Raw genomic sequence first — 5,143 nt, forward strand, 5'->3', positions numbered from 1 at the left:
AAGTTCTAACGGCACACAGGTTGACATGATGACCAGGCTTTATCCTGACAACATCCATGCTGAACAGAAACCTGCAGGCCATTGAGGGAAGAAGTCACATGATGCCTATCGGTAGGTACGGAAGTTGGGGTTGCTGTCACAACAGGACAGTTACAGCGCCCCCAACAGGCCATCACAGCAGCAGCCTGCACCACTGATATCATGGACAGCAAATGCAGCCAAAACGGTCCAGAGGTTTTGGCCAGAGCCGGACATAAGGAAATAGAGTGCCTTCGGAAAGTAGTCAGACCCCTTGATTATTTCCACATGTTGTTGCGTTATAGCCTTTTTCTAAAACGCATTGAAAAAATAATAATAATCTTCAGCAATCTACACACAATACCCCATAATGACATCACACTACCCCATAATGACATCACACTACCCCATAATGACATCACACTACCCCATAATGACATCACACTACCCCATAATGACAAAATGAAAACAGGTCTTAAGAAATTTGTGTACATTTGTTTTTTAAATAAACATATTTAAATAAGTAGTCAGACACTTTGCCATGAGACTCGAAATTGAGATCAGATTCATTCTGTTTCCATTATTCATCCTTGAGATGTTTCTACAACTTGATTGGAGTCCACCTGTGGTAAAGTCAATTGATTGGACATGATTTGGAAAGACACACACCTGTCTATATAAGGTCCCACAGTTGACAGTGCATGTCAGAGAAAAAACCAAGCCATGTGGTCGAATGAATTGTCAGTGAAATCAGAGACAGGATTGTGTTGAAGCACAGATCTGGGGAATGGTACCAAAACATGTCTGCAGCATTGACGGTCCCCATCATTCTTAAATGGAAGAAGTTTGGATCCACCAAGACTCTTCCTAGAGCTGGCCGCCCGGCCAAACTGAGCAATCGGAGGAGAAGGGCCTTTGTCAGGGACGTGACCAATAACCTGATGGTCACAAAGACAGAGCTCCAGAGTTCCTCTGTGGAGATCGGAGAACCTTCCAGAAGGACAACCATCTATGCAGCACTCCACCAACCAGGCCTTTATGGTAGAGTGGCCAGACGGATGCCACTCCTCAGTTAAAAGGCACATGACAGCCCACTTGGAGTTTGCCAAAAGGCACCTAAAGGACTGTCAGACCATGACAAACAAGATTCTCTGGTCTGATGAAACCAAGATTGCACTATTTGGCCTGAATGCCAAGCGTCACGTCTGGAGGAAACCTGGCACCATCTCTACAGTAAAGCATGGTGGTGGCAGCATCATCATGCTGTGGGGATGTTTTTCAGCAGCAGGGACTAGGAGACTAGTCAGGATCCAGGCAAAGATGAACGGCGCAAAGTACAGAGTGATCCTTGATGAAAACCTGCTCCAGAGCGCTCAGGACCTCACACTGGGGCGAAGGCTCACCTTCCAACAGGACAACGACTCTAAGCACACAACCAAGACAATGCAGGAGTGACTTCGGGACAAGTCTCTGAATGTCCGTGAGTGGCCCAGCCAGAGCCCGGACTTGAACCCGATCGAAACATCTCTGGAGAGACCTGAAAATAGCTGTGCAGCAACTCTCCCCATCCAACCCTACAGAGCTTGAGAGGATCTGCAGAGAAGAATGGGATAAACTCCCCAAATACAGTTGTGCCAAGCTTGTAGTGTCATATCCAAGAAGACTTGAGGCTATAATCGCTGCCAAAGGTACTTCAACAAAGTACTGAGTAAAGGGTCTGAATATTTCTGTAAATGCGATTGCAGATTTTTTAATGCAAAAAATGATCTGAAAGCTTTTTTTTTATTTGTCATTATGGTGTATTGTGTGTAGATTGAGGGGGAAAAAACCGATTGAATCAGTTTTACAATATGGCTGTAACGTAACAAAATGTGTAAAAAGTCAAGGGGTCTGAATACTTTCCAAAGGCACTGAAATCTGTCAGACACTGTACAGTCGTGGCCAAAAGTTTTGAGAATGACAAATATTAATTTTCACAAAGTCTTCTGCCTCAGATGGTATGATGGCAATTTGCATATACTCCAGAATGTTATGAGTGATCTGATGAATTGCATTTAATTGCTTCAGGGCCCCAAGAAAGTCCAGCAAGCGCCAGGACCGTCTCCTAAAGTTGATTCAGCTGCGGGATCGGGGCACCACCAGTACAGAGCTTGCTCAGGAATGGCAGCAGGTAGGTGTGAGTGCATCTGCACGCACAGTGAGGCGAAGACTTTTAGAGGATGGCCTGGTGTCAAGAAGGACAGCAAACAAGCCACTTCTCTCCAGGAAAAATATCAGGGACAGACTGCTTGGGTCATTCGGAAGAAAGATTGTCCGGAGAAGACAAGGTGAGCGCTACCATTAGTCCTGTGTCATGCCAACAGTAAAGCATTCTGAGACCATTCATGAGTGGGGTTGCTTCTCAGCCAAGGGAGTGGGCTCACTCACAATTTTGCCTAAGAACACAGCAATGAATGAAGAATGGTACCAACATCCAGGAACAGTTTGGTGACGAACAATGCCTTTTCCAGCATGATGGAGCACCTTGCCATGAGGCAAAAGTGATAACTAAGTGGCTCGGGGAACAAAACATTGATTTTGGGTCCATGGCCAGTAAACTCCCCAGACCTTAATCCCATTGAGAACTTGTGGTCAATCCTCAAGAGGCGGGTGGACAAACAAAAACCCACAAATTCTGACAAACTCCAAGCATTGATTATGAAAGAATGGGCTGCCATCAGTCAGGATGTGGCCCGTAAATGAATTGACAGCATGCCAGGGGGGATTGCAGAGGTCTTGAAAAAGAAGGGTCAACACTACAAATATTGACTCTTTGCATCAACTTCAATAAAAGCCTTTGACACTTATGAAATGCTTGTAATTATACTTCAGTATTCCATAGTAACATCTGACAAAAATACCTAATAAAGACACTTAAGCAGCTAACTTTGAGGAAATTAATATGTGTGTCATTCTCAAAACTTTTGGCCACAACTGTATAGTCAGTCAGACACTGTAGAGCAAGAAATATATTCTGGTTTAGGCTCAGGCTACACGCCCTTCAGGCTACACGCCCTTCAGGCTACACGCCCTTCAGGCTACACGCCCTTCAGGCTACACGCCCTTCAGGCTACACGCCCTTCAGGCTACACGCTGACTGAAAGTCGCTTTGGATAGAATATATTATATATACATACAGTAGATATACAGAGGATATCAAACACTAGGAAGCTGCTGTCAGAGACATTATACCAAACACTAGGAAGCTGCTGTCTGGAGACATAATACCAAACACTAGGAAGCTGCTGTCTGGAGACATTATACCAAACACTAGGAAGCTGCTGTCTGGAGACATTATACCAAACACTAGGAAGCTGCTGTTTGGAGACATAATACCAAACACTAGGAAGCTGCTGTCTGGAGACATAATACCAAACACTAGGAAGCTGCTGTCTGGAGACATAATACCAAACACTAGGAAGCTGCTGTCTGGAGACATAATACCAAACACTAGGAAGCTGCTGTCTGGAGACATAATACCAAACACTAGGAAGCTGCTGTCTTGAGACATAATACCAAACACTAGGAAGCTGCTGTCTGGAGACATTATACCAAACACTAGGAAGCTGCTGTCTGGAGACATAATACCAAACACTAGGAAGCTGCTGTCTGGAGACATTATACCAAACACTAGGAAGCTGCTGTCTGGAGACATTATACCAAACACTAGGAAGCTGCTGTCTGGAGACATTTACACCTTTTAACCACGGATCTTATTTATGTTCCAGTAACAGGAATAAACTGGAGGCTTCATGTGTGTATAGTACAGTGGGGCAAAAAAGTATTTAGTCAGCCACCAATTGTGCAAGTTCTCCCACTTAAAAAGATGAGGCCTGTAATCTTCATCACTTCAACTATGACAGACAAATCCAGAAAATCACATTGTAGGATTTGTAATGAATTTATTTGCAAATTATGGTGGAAAACAAGTATTTGGTCAATAACAAAAGTTTCTCAATACTTTGTTATATACCCTTTGTTGGCAATGACAGAGGTCAAACGTTTTCTGTAAGTCTTCACAAGGTTTTCACACACTGTTGCTGGTATTTTGGCCCAGTCCTCCATTCAGATCTCCTCTAGAGCAGTGATGTTTTGGGGCTGTTGCTGGGCAACACGGACTTTCAACACCCGCCAAAGATTTTCTATGGGGTTGAGATCTGGAGACTGGCTTGGCCACTCCAGGACCTTGAATTGCTTCTTACGAAGCCACTCCTTCATTGCCCGGGCGGTGTATGTGGGATCATTGTCATGCTGAAAGACACAGCCACGTTTCATCTTCAATGCCCTTGCTGATAGGTTTTCAATCAAAATCTCACGATACATGGCCCCATTCATTCTTTCTTTTATGCGGATCAGTCATCCTGGTCCCTTTGCAGAAAAACAGCCCCAAAGCATGATGTTTCCACCCTCATGCTTCACAGTAGGTATGGTGTTCTTTGGATGCAACTCAGCATTCTTTGTCCTCCAAACACGACAAGTTGAGTTTTTACCAAAAAGTTATATTTTGGTTTCATCTGACCATATGACATTCTCCCAATCTTCTTCTGGATCATCCAAATGCTCTCTAGCAAACTTCAGACGGGCCTGGACATGTACTGCCTTAAACAGGGGGACACGTCTGGCACTGCAGGATTTGAGTCCCTGGCGGCGTAGTGTGTTACTGATGGTAGGCTTTGTTACTTTTGTCCCAGCTCTCTGCAAGTCACTCACTAGGTCCCCCCGTGTGGTTCTGGGATTTTTGCTCACCGTTCTTGTGATCATTTTGACCCCTGAAAGAATCTCGCATGGAGCCCCAGATCGAGGGAGATTATCAGTGGTCTTGTATGTCTTCTATTTCCTAATAATTGCTCCCACAGTTGATTTCTTCAAACCAAGCTGCTTACCTATTGCAGATTCAGTCTTCCCAGCCTGGTGCAGGTCTACAGTTTTTCTGGTGTCCTTTGACAGCTCTTTGGTCTTGGCCATAGTGGAGTTTGGAGTGTGACTGTTTGAGGTTGTTGTTACTGTAATTTAGTTATTCCAATATGTTTTCATTAATTGAAAACACTTAATCTATTTCATGAGAATTTGTAAGATTCTTGTTTGC

The sequence above is a fragment of the Oncorhynchus gorbuscha genome, linkage group LG09 (genome assembly GCF_021184085.1).
Source record: "Oncorhynchus gorbuscha isolate QuinsamMale2020 ecotype Even-year linkage group LG09, OgorEven_v1.0, whole genome shotgun sequence".
Taxonomy (NCBI): Eukaryota; Metazoa; Chordata; class Actinopteri; order Salmoniformes; family Salmonidae; genus Oncorhynchus; species Oncorhynchus gorbuscha.